At 46.2% G+C, this 14,520-nt stretch overlaps 1 protein-coding gene across 8 annotated transcripts in view; it reads left to right on the forward strand.

The window, feature by feature from the left end:
• The window catches only part of Cd247 (CD247 antigen), a 91,202-nt gene that overhangs the window by 37,627 nt on the left and 39,055 nt on the right, over positions 1-14,520 (forward strand). The gene's annotated exons all lie outside the window — the stretch shown is intronic.

Raw genomic sequence — 14,520 nt, forward strand, 5'->3', positions numbered from 1 at the left:
CCGAAGGCTTCCTCTTTATACCACAAGGTTCCCCTGGAGTCTTTAGAAGGGTGTGCACACAGTCGAAAACCCCAAGGCAAGGGTGAGCGCAGTGGAGTGTAAGGAGCCAGCTGCTTCTGCTCCCCATCGAGGCTGTGGCTCCACTCCTCCTCACTACAGGGCAAGCTTAGGTTCCACAGTTATATCCTGGGCTCCTCAAACACCCAACACCCAGGTTCCACCAACTTAAGGGATAAGTCTAGAAGAGTGGTGGCCTCTGGGATGCACCCAAATCCCTCAGCCTCTGGCTGAAAGAAAAATGCTGTCCCTTCTGATCTTGCCTATAAGGCCTGAGTCTGTGACTTGTCTAACCCCTTTTTAATTGTTTTCCTTACATTCTTTTAAAACTTCAAATCCTTCTAATGGGTGCCAGCTTCCACTTGTTCTATGGGGGTGGGGGACAGGTGGAAGGTGACAGCCCCTCCAGGACCTTTGGCCCTTGATCACTACTGCACGTGGTCCAGGAGCTGAGGCAGGGGCATTGTGGCTATGGCCCCCAAAGACTTGCCACTTGTGTTTTCATACAGTAAAGAGGGCTGCTGCCTATGGACGTGGCTTTTGGAATGTTTGAGCCAGAGGCTCCCAGAACCTTGATCCTAGGTTCTGTTCTCCTCAAGGGCCAAGGAATACAGAAGGAAGCCTCAGAGAGTCAGGCGAGGCCTCGCTGTCCTCAAGATTGAGCTCAGAGCAGCCTGCATAGCCACAAGCAGTTCTCAGCAGCAGAAGCAGGAGGAGGAGGGCAGATAGATGGGCACGTGTCTGCTCTTCAGAGATCAAATTGTCTCTGAAAGGCTAAGCAGCTTCCAAAGAAAAGATGGAATCAAAGGGGTGTATGGTCCATGCCTGTGCTTATGCCAAGAAGGATGTCTGAACTGTAGCTGGTACCCCCAATGGCTTCCAGCAGCCCAGCAGCAGCCCAGCCCTCCTCCCTGGCTTCTCACACAGGCAGCAGAGGCAGAGCTGCAGAGCTGTGAGCTGCTCGCTGCATGCAGTCTGGGCAGCTCCTGTCAGAACGTGACCTACTATCACTGAGACCAGCCCAGTGGCCACCACTCCTTGTGTTTCTCAGATAGCGGCTTCTGAAGGGAATCTGTGTGGGGGAGGGGAGAGAGAGAAGACAGCGCCTCTCTTGGTCTCAGTGAATGGCCTCAAATTCTGATCCAAAGACTGCAGGACTGGTGAGATGGCTCAGAGGGGCAGTCTGATATCCTGAGTTCAATCCCCAGGACCCACAAAGTGGAAGGGAAGGTTCATTTTCTACAAGTTGTCCTCTGACTGCCACGGGTGTGCTGAGGACGCTCAGGTCTCCACGCATAGGTATATTTTTAAATACAATTTTAAAAAGAGCATTACACAAAAATATTGAGTTGTCAAGGGACAAACCTGTTGTGCCTTTTACTGTTGCAGGGGACACGGACCTCACTACACGCTGGGCGAGTCTCTGCCTACTAGCTATGTGATCTTGAGCAAGAGACTTAGTTGCTCTAAACCTCCCTTTCTCAGCAGTAAGACAGGGGGAATGAGGTCTCCCTAAGCAAGCTCTGAGGATGAAATGAGACAAATGTTTATGACCAGAGTGCAGGGGGTGGGGTGGGGTGGGGGGGTGGGGGGGCCACACAAGACAGGGATGAATATCAGCTTCCTTGTGGGAAAAACTTGCACGAGCTTTCTAAAGGGTGTGAGGACAATAGGTCCTTGGTGGGAAAATAGGAAGGAAAGGGTGGTTACTTTTCGGGTCCCCGAGAGACACCCTGATTGTCTCACTGACTGCCACTACAGTGCATGACCTAATAGGCCTTGGGACGGTCATCTTGGACACAACCCACAGAAGCTCCAATTGGATTAAAAATCTCAGAAATGGTGGGAATCAGGACCTCTCATCTCAGCTTAGCATCTACCCTTGAGGCTAACTTGGACCTAGAGGAGTGGGTTCCATTAGTAAAAGAAACCATCTCCCATCCTTCTCCTTTCCCAGGGCTGTGAAGCGTAGGTCCTCTAGAAGAGGCACAGATTCCTGGGACCTGAGTCCAGACGGATTCCTTAAAGTCTTTCTCTGCTTGTCTGTGGATGCTTGGAGACCCAACCAGCCTCCAAGAGGCTGTTGCCTCTCTTGTTCTATCTGGGTTTCCTCTGGTGCAGTGTTCTTCCTCCTAGCTTGTAAAGGTCAACAAGTGGCCCAGCTGCAGAACTCATGCTTCTAGAGAGAGCAGAGGCTAAAACAGACACGGGAAGAAGGGGGAAAGGAAACAGGAGTCAAAGCAGAGTCTGGGAACCATTCTGAGAGGAGAGAAGCCCACTCAGGCCATTCTTCAGAAGCAACATTCAAAACAAACCCAGGAGAATCTAAGACATGGAAACTTTGACCGTAGTGGACTTCAGCCCAGCAATGGGGAATCCTGTTGGGGAGACCAACCATGTGTGTGTGTGTGTGTGTGTGTGTGTGTGTGTGTGTGTGTGTGTGTAGGTGTGCATACATGTGTGTACTGCCCTGTGCCTCAGTGTTTCCTATAAAGAAAGCTAATAGGAGTACATGACTTGTCTCCATAAGACCCAATAGACTGATGACTGTAACATGGCCCCCGTTGCCTTTCCCTGGGGAAGCTGGCATCATGGTGCCATTTGACCCACCTGGACTATCACATATCTATCAATTTCTTAAGCTCCTGTGCTCACAGCCGTTTGTCTTGTGAACTTTGTACCTGTCAAGTAGCTTCCAGTTCTAAAAAAGAATTAAGACCCTTCACACAAACTAATCGGAGCAATCGTTCTGCGTTTTTTCTTTCACTCTTAACCTCGCCCAATGCGAGTTCAATGTCTGCTTACTGAAGTCTCGCTCTTACCTGACAAACAGATTTCCCAAAACAAAAACTTTTGAAAGCAAATGAGTGAAAACCATTTCAGCAGAGGCTTTCGCTTCACGTGCCCATTTGAAACAGAGGCTGTTCCTAAGCTGTGTGTGCTAACTATAAACATCAATGACCTTTGAGCGTCTCCTAGCAGACAGTGGTTCTGATCCAGCAGACGAGGAATTGGGCCTGAGACAGTATTATACTTAATCTCTCTATTAGCTTTATTGTTGACTTCAAGTTTTATGTAACTCTTATAAGTTACAGGTGATTTTTTTCATATCCCAAGAATGTACAAGACCTCAGACTGGGGAGATGGCTCAGTGCACAAAGCGCTTGTCACTCAAGCCAAACCCGAGTTTGGCTTCCAGAACCCATATGCAGACCAGACACCGTAGCATAAGCATCCGGTATCCCAACGTGCTCATACAGAAAGACAGAAGGCAACAAGAGGCCCATGGGCCAGCCAGCTAGCATGGTGTATGTAGCAGAGATCCTGTCTCAAAAAACAAGGTGAAGGCTGAGAACAGATACCCAAGGACAGCATCTGACTTTCCTGCACATAGCATGATACAGACACACACACACACACACACACACACACACACACACCTTCACTCAAAGCAAAGCAATTATAGACGACCATAGACCAGATGAATGTCTCATAACCAGATAATTTCAATAACAAAATTATAAAAATACTCTCATCTTTTTAAATAGCTAAATAACTGTCTTCTGTGGGTGGAACGTGTATCTTCATATTTATTTAATGCAGAATGGCTGGAAGACTCGAAAGGCTAAAAGGTCCTGCTAAAACTGTCTTCTGAAATATCCTCATTGGTTTTGAACTGACCGAGGAGGATAGCCCACAGTGGCCGCTGTTCACCTGCTTCAGCCGGTGTAAGAACTCCCGAGCTGGGCTTATGTGGCTTGATAAGATCCAGTATTGGCTGTTCAGCTGGAAGAGCATGATGGAAGCCCCTATGTCAGGGAACAGGGTAGGAAGAGGGTGCTCCCAGACTTGTAGCAGCATCAGGTGGTCACATTCCTTTGTATGGATCCCAGCATGGGCCTATATTAACTGGGCTATCGTTCAACAACTTGATTCTCAGAGCAGCATGAGGAAGCTGTGTTTCCTTTGCCTCTGAGCAAATGGTGTCTTAACAATGAGGCACTGACAAATCTGTCTTCACTGGTGGTTCTACTGCCCTTTAGGCATCTCCTGAGTGTTCCTTTGCGGTTCTTGGCTTCTGCAAACCTTGGGGCTAGGACATCAGACCTTATAAATGGGCATGGAGTGACAACAGTGTGGATGGAGCATGGGGTGACAACAGTCTAGATGGAGATGTCTATGGACTCTGAACATGGCTTCAGTGCCAAACTAGATATTTTGGGTTGAGACGTGAGTTACAAGACAGAAGTTGAAAATGCAGTCAAGAAAATCAGTCCCAGATGAAAGAGGCAAGGCTCAGCACCATGAAAAATGAATGACAGCCATGCCAAGTTCTCCGCTTCAGGTGAAGAGTGGACATTTGCAGGAGGGCCAGTGATGGGGGTAGAAGAGATAGCCTTGACTCTGAGGGACACTGACTGAGGGAATGGTGACATTCTAAGTAGTGGACCAAAAAGGTCTAAGAATGGAGAGGGCAAGTATCACTGAGTTCCCAGAGAAGTAGACATGGCTGGCAGGAGGGGACATTAACAGCTGACATAGTGGAAAATAGTCTAACCATAGTGAGAGGCCCTGAAGCCACACAGTGGGGTGGGGGTAGATATTCAATGTATGCAAAACCAAACCTGTGTGCCTGGGTGGTTTGAGCCCAGGGAGAGACACAGCCACCACCAGACCGAGCTGTGCAGTGAATGCAGGTAGAAGTGTCCCATCAGATAATGTCACCGATGTGTGGTCACAGCATCATGAGTGTGGAAGCAAGGCTGGCAGGTATCTGGATGCTTCTGGCTAATCTAGATCGACCACCTTTGCTTTTTAGTTTAATTTTTATTTCCAGTTAGCCCCACCATACCGCACACTTCCATTCTCAAAACAATAAACAGAGTTCAGAAAAATTCTAAAATGCCAAAGAGAATACAGAAACAAACCATCCATCACCAGGGTAACCACGGCTGCCAAAGTCACCTAGCTCATTTCAGAGTTTATTTTTATATACTGCTTTAAAAACAAACCAAACATGGTTGGAATTCGCAGTCCAACCAGTCAATAACCATGCGGGATGAACATTCTCACAGCCAGGATGGCTTAAACCTTTTTAGTAACTGGAGGACATTTTAAGGTAGACTTTACCTGTTTGAAATAGACAACACATTAAAGACCTTTTAAACTGAACAAACAAACAAACAAACAAACAAACAATTTTTCACTTATGAAGAAATAAATCAAGAAAACATTCAATATGAAAAACTAAAAAATTAGGTCTCTTTAATCTTATTGTCTGGGAGTCACTAGCTCTGACAGTTTGGATATTATCTTCCACAATAATGCTCATTTTGAGAAAAGAAGAAGGAGGCCAGTGGCACCTCTATACAGTAGCAACCTCTCCGTAGTCTGAGCTGGGAGGATCTCTGTGAGTCTCCTGGGTTTGGGGTCCGCCTGGGAATATAGTGAGAACTCACCTCAAAAAATAAGCAAATGAAAATAGAAACCAGGGGCTGGAGAGATGGCTCGGTGGCTCGAAGCTCTTGTTCTTCCAGAGGACCTGAGTTTGGTTTCCAGTTCACATAGAGGGTAGGTCACAACCACCTGTAACTCCAGCCCCAGGGGATCTGCTGCTCCCTCTGGTCAATGTGGGCGCACACGCACACATGGCAGACCCCCCTTCCCCACTCCCCACATATACATAATTTTTTAAAAAAACCTTTAAAAACTAAAACCAAAATCAGAGTCACAGAATATGCCATTTGGATCTTGCTACTTTTGACTACTAAACCATAGAAGTTTCTGTTTTCTCACTGTGGTGTGTCTGATATTAATCTAACATGTATTGATTAGATAGCCCCAGCCGAGCCATTCAAAGCATTTGACATTATATTCATTCATTTGATCCCCACAACAACCTATCCACAAAAGTGCCGTGTTTTTTCTTCTTTTCACAGATAGAGTAAGAAAGGGGCAAGGTGGGGCTTGCAGGCAGGCCTTCCTTCTGACTCTGGGTCTGCCCTCCTCTGTGTATGTCTGCCTGCTCTTTGTGGTGTTTCTTTCCATTTCCAGCTCTGTTCCAGGGGTCCCCACACACCTTGTGGATGCCCCTCCCCCATCACACATATACACACATGCTCATGCGCATAACACACCCAACACATAAGCCCAATCTCTTCTTTCATGAGAAGTCTTTCAAATATGTAACCATTTTTTGAAATCTCCAAGTCCTTAGGCTTTACATCCAGTCTTTAGGGTACAAAGACCCTCTCCATGTTGGCCTCTTGAGCAGGTATGATTGTTTTTAATGTGGGTAGCTAGATATAAATGCATGGCCCAGGTTGTTGAAGCTGGTCCTATATCATGTTTACCAGACCGTAGGTACCTGTCAGGACTGGCTTTTCCATGAGCTGTGCTAGAATGCTTTTATCACATCCTCTTGTCCCCAGAGCTCCATGGCTGATCCTGCAAGGCACAGCCAGGGAGGGGAGAACTTAGGAGTGTCCAGAGACCATAGCTGGTGCCACTGGAAATGTCTTGATATCCTGGTGGAGACCAGCGTGGTAGTGTATCCTCTGCCCGGTCGCTGAAACAGGAAGGGAAGCTCCAGACAAGCAGCAGGTCCAGCAGCTGCCCCAGCAGCACTGGTGGCTTTCCAGATGGCTTGTAGGGTTTGCACCAAGCTGTCCCAAGATGTCAAAGTCACATGGCTAGTCTGTAACAGTCTCGGTGGATAGGAAGAGTCACTGAGAAAGAGGACGGGCTCAGCCGGAGCGTCACAGAGGGCAGCTCAGAGGCAGAAATGTTTGAGAAGGAGCTGTGACTGTCTCTCCTCTGGCTCTGTCCCCTTGGAGGTGAGGGCAAGGTAGGTTTCGGGTGAAATCTGCCTGTACTTTCTTCTCTTTAGCTGTCTCTAGGCTTTTCCACCTGGGTTCTTTCAAGGTTCTGACAGATGAGGGCAAGCAATCACACACACACACACACACACACACACACACACACACACAATTTCATACAAAGTCGTTAGCAGAGGGCATATCGTTCAAGATAATTTCCATTTGTGAAGAGACACTGGAAGACTACAGAGCACAGTACCTCCATCCAAAGGTATTTTCAGCTGGGGAAGTGTTCTCTCTATGTCGCCTGATGTCGCGTTCTCTTGTATTACGATCATTGACTCTAGCCCTCTGGAAATGTAAGCTCCGAACTCAAAGCCTTTTTTCATAAATGGCTGTGGTGATGGGGCCTCTTCACGGCATTAGAAAAGAAACTAAGATAGATGGATTCACAGACAGCATGCTATTTTATTCTGACAACACCCTGTGAATTGGGTGTTATTGCTTCCAGTTGAGAAGTGGGGCTAAACACTGCTGATAGAAGACGCAGAGCTCAGGGAGGGTTGAGAGGGCACACAGGGGACCAGATCTTTCTCAGGTGCTTCAGAGGGACAGCAGAAGCCAGAGCATCAGAGCCAGGCCATCAGGATGGTCACTCGTACCTCAGGGGTAGTGACAGGTCCCTGGAAAAGCTCAGTCTAGATAGTTCAGCAACCATGTTTAGCTTCTAAACTTATCACCTAAAAGGAAGGAACCCAGGTCAACCTTCTAGGGTAACTTCCTTTGTTTGAGAAATGAAAGTAGGAAAATACCTAATAAAAAATATTTAAAAAGAAAAAAAAAGTGGGGGGGAGGGTATGGGAGACTTTTGGGATAGCTTTGGAAATGTAAATGAGGAAAATACCTAATAAAAATATTAAAAAAGAAAAAAAAGAAATGAAAGTAGGGCTAGAGAGATGGTTCAGTGGTTAAGAGCACTGACTGACTTCCAGAGGTCTTGACTTCAGTTCCCAGCAACCACATGGTGGCTCACAACCATCTGTAATGGGATCCGATGCCCTCTTCCAATGTGTCTGAAGACAGCTACGGTGTACTCATATACATAAATAAACAATTCTTTAGTAGCATCTTTGTTGTCCCTATTAAAAAGAAAAAGAAAACCACTGTAGTGTGTGTGTTGCTAAAAAAAAAACCACACTAATGTAATATGTTGTAAGTAGAATCCCGAACTAGAGTCCAGACTCCAGGGTTTCCTACATGCCAAGTCAGGCCACTCACCCCAGAGAGAGCAAATGAAGGCAGGAAGGAGCTTACAGTGGTCTTCTGAAGCAAGACAGAAACCAAGCATCTCAGCCTGTCTTCAGAGGAGCAACAGGATCTTCACATTTGAACGGAGGGAGAATTCCATACACAATTAGGCAGTCTTGGAGAGGATTGCTGTCACAGCTCTGGTTCTGCAAGGTAACCTCAGAGAAGTCCTTGTCAAGGGAACAAGCCAAGTGCCATTGCTCCTGCTTAGTCCTGACCTCATTCTGGGGTGACCAGTCTGTGGGGCTTCTCTGTTCCTGAAATCCAAGGTGAGTGAAGGCTTAGGACAATGGCTGGAGACTCTCGGATGCTTTTAGGGGTCTGGAGCGAGTTATAAAAGCTGACAGGAGGATGCCTCTGTTACTGTTGCATTTGTGTCTTCAGCCCCAAGCAGGGATAGCTAGACAGGTATCACTGATCTTTGGGAGATATTCCTTAAACAATTAGCATGCCTGTGTGCAGAAGTTAGTCAGGAATCAGGCCCTAAGTGAAGGACAGATAAAAAGTGAAGATGGAGATCTCACAGCTCATCCTGCTTTTTGTTGCCCTGCAGGCCCAAGGGAGGAGTTGGTGCTTTTTTTAGCAAGAAGATTCAAAACACCTGTTACAATAACAAGTTTTGTTTTGTTTTTGCTTTTTGAGATAGGCTCTTGCTAGGTAGCCCAGGCTAGCCTCCTGCCTCAGACTCCTGAGTGCTGGGATTACAGTCATATGCCACACATCTAGCAAAGTTTCTTTTTAAAAAGCATGCTACAGCCGGGCAGTGGTGGTGCACACCTTTAATCCCAGCACTTGGGAGGCAGAGGCAGCTGGATTTCTGAGTTTGAGGCCAGCCTGGTCTACAGAGTGGGTTCCAGGATAGCCAGGGCTATACAGAGAAACTCTGTCTCTAAAAACAAAAACAAAAACAAAAAAGCATGCCACAACACCATTGTCCCACATACAGAATTTACAATAGTTTCTTCAGATCATCAAATGTCTACTTGATGGTCAGATGATTTTTCCAACCATCTTATTCTTGTCTCTTCTTACCTTACCATTCGTTTGGCCCAGCTGACATATATTTTTCTTTGACTCTTGAATATCTAGGCTCCTTCCTGCACCACTCACCCACTTGGCTTCCCCTTTGTTGAGCTGTATTCATGGAGGAAGCCAAGTTGTTAATCCCACAGAGTTTCCCACAGTCTGCATTTCACTGGGTGCACACCTGAGCTGTTATTTAACTCATTCCTTCTTTCCCCCTTGCACATACACATGGAGTCTTGAAACGACTCAGGTTTGCTGCTGGAGCAAGGATGCTAGAAAGTGGTACTCTTCTCCTGAGGCTTACGGCACATCACACGTGTTTTCTTGTGATGATAAGAGCCAATGACAACCATTGCATAGAGGGGCTATCTCATTAGGAATAAGCTATGTTTTCATTTGGGGGTAGAAATGTTCCCTCCTTACCTGTTTGGCTGCCCTGATACATGCTCAGGGTAAACGCTAGATTCCTTTCCTTTATCTACAATGACTTGCTTATATAAAATGGATTCAAAACTAATGCTGGGCAGAGGGCTCTGTTGTGTGAGTGTGGACAAGAGTAGTCATCCACCGCTCATTCTTGATACTCAGCGGTGGCTGTAACTGTACTTGTACAATTATAGTGTTGTATAATTATATTGTACAACAATTGTATTGTTGTCCTTGTGCATTTGTTTAATAGTTTTACAATTTGAGTGATGGTTGACAGGGAAATCTTAAGCAAGCAAACAAAAATGTTCCCCATCACCCTCAGAGGTGAAGTTTCAGGGTCATGATGAATGTGTGGACTTAAATATACCTACATCACTTAATATACTACACACAGTTCCTCATCTTATTGATGTGTGAGTTGTTCCAACATTGGCTACTGAAAAATTCCAAATTGTACATGTGTGCTGGAGGGGTCCACCTATGGGGACATATGTGCATGCTTGTAAGTGTGAAGGCCAAATGACAACCTTAAGTATCCTCCAGTTAGCATCCACCTGTCCTTTCTGAGCCTCTTACTGGCCTGGAACTAATGAAATACACTGGCTGACTAACCAGCAAGGCCCAGGGATCCACCTGACTCCACCACCGCAGAGACAGGATTAAGGGTATGTGCCACCAGGCCAGGCTTTTATATGTGGGTCTTGGAGATTGAGCCCAGTCCCTCATGCTTGCAGTACAAGGCCTTTGCTGACTGAGCTGTCTCCCTTTCCTCTTCTCCCTATCACCCTCTCATTGTTCTAGCACAACTCTAGAAGTGTTTGTGAGCATCTGTGCACTCGCATGATGTGGCTATGCCATGCCTGTTGAGCATTTCCCACTCCAGTGTGGGCTTGGCCAATCCTCCAAGGCCTGGCTGTTGTCTTCACAAAGGTTCTCTGTGTGCAGGACTCTCATTACTCCTTCTAGGCCCCTGCTACCTGGAAATATCCTTGAGACTCCAGTTAGGTGTGGTGACCAGGAGCAGAATTTTTCTCTCCACATAGCAAGCAAATATTCCTTTGCCACCCTCCACCCCCACTACCACCACACGCCACCTCAACCAAGCAGGTGTGCCAGGATGCGTTGGTTGTACCGGTGGGTGGGTGGAGGGAAAGGAGATTAGAATCTAACTATAAAGGCTCAGGCAGTCACTAGTTTGAGACTGGCTCCCCTTCCCCAGCCCGAGCCCTGCCCATAGCCACGGTGTCAGTACAGAGAGGGCAGTGAGTGTTTATATCTCCATCTATCTAGAATGAGGCAGGTTTATCTCACAAACTAAATCAGAAAGAAACTTTTAGGAAGGGAGCAATAGGCTATCTCCGGTTCCTACAGCTCTGTCTAATCAGCCGGGGGTAGGGTGGGCTGCACAGTGCAGGTAGAGATCCTGAGAGATAAGCACAGGCTGAAAGAGAGATAGAAAGGAACTGCCCAGATTAAATGGGTACAGCTGGCGAGGCCACACAGACTTGGGAGTCCTGGGTCCCCTCTACCACACTACATACACATCCGCATCCCCTCCGAGTCAAGAGTCACCTATTCTGCAAGAAGACTGTGTATGTCTAGTCAGCATATGAGGAACTTCTTCTTGAACATTCTTGAACATTCTAGACTTTGCAGAGCACACACACACACACACACACACGCACCCGCAAGGGAAACAGCCCCACATGTTGCCACTGGGTGACTTTGCTTGTCATCATGAGGATGGGCGAGAACCATGCTTGTTCTCAGAACAGTGTCCAAGTCCAGGCTGTAGCTGTTCTCAGGAGGAAGTGGACAGACAGGCCTAGAAAGGAGGAGTCAGAAGGGGAAGGGAGGCAATGGAGGTGCTGGGGCATCTGGTCACCACCCGGAGGTGGGAGGAGAAAAGCTAATGAGGTGTTCAGGGAAAGGCTTTATAATTGATCTTCTGGTATACTGCAGAGGAGATGCCTGTGTGTAAGGGATAGAGAAACCAGTGGTATCAGATGCCTAAGGAGCAGATGTTGGTCACCCCTCTGTATATACACATGCATGTATGTATGTGTGTATGTATGTATGTATGTATGTATGTATGTATGTATACACCTGGGGAAGGTGACTCAACCAGAACAGCATGGGCTGTGGGAAACCAAGACTCAGAGCAGAGGGACCCATGTGTGGGCAGGTGGCACAGATCTGAACCAAGGCACAGTGAATCCTTTTAAAGGCATGCAAGTCGCTGGGTCATGAGGCTGTTGAGTCAGGCACTTATGGTGGGTAAGGGGTCACACAGACATGCAACAATTGTCTTTCTCAAGAGTTTATAGGGATTGGGGTACTTCAATGGGAGCGTGTGCGTCTCGTCTTGGGTTCAATCCCCGGCACCAGTAAGCAAACCGTCCTCTCAAACCACTTATACAAATTACACCTATGTTATAAATACTGTATGTGACCTATGTTGTACCACACATCTATAACCTGATGTTTTTACAATCACATTTAAAGGTGTATGCATGCGCATGTGCACACGTGCCTGCTCACACACATGAATGTGCCATTGGCATGGATGCGGAAGTCAGAGCACAACTTGCAGGAACTGGTTTCTGTCCTTTTACCATGAGGGTCCTGGGTCCCAAACCCAGGTCTTCAGGCTTGGTGGCAAGCATTCTTACCCACTGAGCTAACTTGCCAGTGCCTTAATGACATCTTTGACAATGCCAGACCACACGGATGCCACTGGAATCATACAATTATACTACCGAGAGATGCTGTTGCGACCTTATCTATGACATTCCCCTAAGGTTGAAATCATTGAACAATGCATTTTTCAGAATTAGCCCTGTGGTGTGTCACATGACTGCCCTGTGGTGTGTCACATGACTGCCCTGTGGTATGTCACATGACTGTCTACACATTTAAACCTGATGCCTTTGCTCCCATGGTTTTATTTCTTTAAAGAAACCGAGTGATACACAAGGTCCAGGAAACCAATTTTATCAGAAGCCCCCTGGCATCCTCCCTGAGCCAGCTGTGGGATGGCAGGCCTGCTGCCTTACGCCTGGCAGTCTTGACTTTTGAATTTTACTGTATTTAAATAGACAAGGAAGGTCCTTCTGGCTAGACTTGCTTTTCTCGTGTCCTACAGTCTGTGCACGTGTGTGCGCATGCATGTGTATGTGCACACACGTGTATTTACACGCACAAATTCACTTAACAAGAGATAACCTGGGCTCCTGCCAAGACAGCTCTCTAACTTTTGTTTCGGGACAGGGGAATCTTTGAAACAAGTGTTCCCAAGAAAACGTAAGTGAACACATCTTTGATCTCAAAATGAGGAAAGATTTTCTAAGCCTACAGGTAGAGGTAGAGGGGGACAAAAGAATCTCCTAAATTACAATTTGCATGTATCAAAGATACCAACTGAAAGATAGAGGTAAAGAGAGACCATCTTAATATATGTACAACAATCCCTAATATGATGGGAAGAGACGAATAGTGCCAAGCATGTGCAAACGTCCATCCAGGAAGAATAAGCAAAGCTCATGGCCGTCAGATTCATAAAGTGACAACTGCACAGTGAAGAACGCGTGAAAAAATTCTCCAGCATTATTGGTAAGCCGATGCCCATTCAGGGTTAGATGCTGTGCTTGCTCACTGGATAGGCTGTATTACTTTGTTGTTTGTTTAAAGATACTACCCAGGGTTAGAAAAAATATCATAAACCAGGTTCCTTCAAAAACTGCTCTATGTACATTGGCTTCATTTAAGGGGTCTGAAAAGCATTTCCCCAACTTGTAGCTACATGATTTCGTGACTCTTAACTTGCTCTTTTTTTTTTTTAAGTTTTTAGAAATTGTTTTATGTGTGCGAATGTTTTGTCTGCATCTGTCTGCGTTCCTGCACCACATGCATTCCTGGTGCTCACAGGGTGCTTGGGAGGTCAGAGGAGGACAGTGCATTTACTTGTTAGTGGATTTAGAGATGGTTGTAAGTTAACCGTGGGTGCTGGGACTCCATCTTGAATCCTCTGCAGAAACAAGTGCTCTTAAGTGCCGAGTCCTCTCTCCAGCCCTGTTAATTTATTTTTACCAAATAGGGGGCTGGGGCATAACCCAGTGGTGAGCTAGCAAAATAAGGCCTTAAGTTTAATTCTCAGCAATGTAGGGGCAGAAAAAAAATCACAGAGAGAACACTGTATTCAAGGATGTTTACTGTAACACAATAGGACTAAAAATCCATTTCTAAAGGCACAGGGTGACTATACAACAATATCTCCAGACAGTAAAGAGCAGAACCTGTGAGGATGTGGTCCCAATCTCTAAAAATACATTAAAGCGAAATTAGAAGAAAGTATCAAAATGTTAATTAACAGTGACCACATTTGAATGGTGAGGTCATGGGTAGACTTTAGTTTCTTTTTTGCACTTTCCAGTATTTTACAATGTTCCTATAATCGGTACTTTTTAATTCCATTATCAGAAATGCTATATAGAGAAAACATTGAATTCCCCCCAATTTTGAATTAAGAAATCAAATTCTTCCTAGTATATTCCAAGAAGCAAGTTTGGTGGTGGGGGTGGGGAGGAGATGCTAAAGAGAAGGCAAAGGCGTCCGTCTGATAGAGTTAGAGATGTCTTCGTTTGTGTGTGAACACTCTGCAGCCTCCATTCTGTCTAAGTGGATGGTCCAGCCTGGATTTCCGGGGAGAGCCATCGCTGCAGATATGAAGACTAAGGTCAACAGCACACAGTAGGTATTATAAAGCCCTGAGGATGAGTGATTGAGATCCCAAAAGGAGTACGTGTAAGTAGGTGAGAAAATAGGATGAGAAATGAGCTCTCAAGTATCTCTCCAAGCAGTTTGGCAGAGGCAGAGCCAGCAG

Source organism: Mus musculus, chromosome 1 (assembly GCF_000001635.26).
Source record: "Mus musculus strain C57BL/6J chromosome 1, GRCm38.p6 C57BL/6J".
Taxonomy (NCBI): domain Eukaryota; kingdom Metazoa; phylum Chordata; class Mammalia; order Rodentia; family Muridae; genus Mus; species Mus musculus.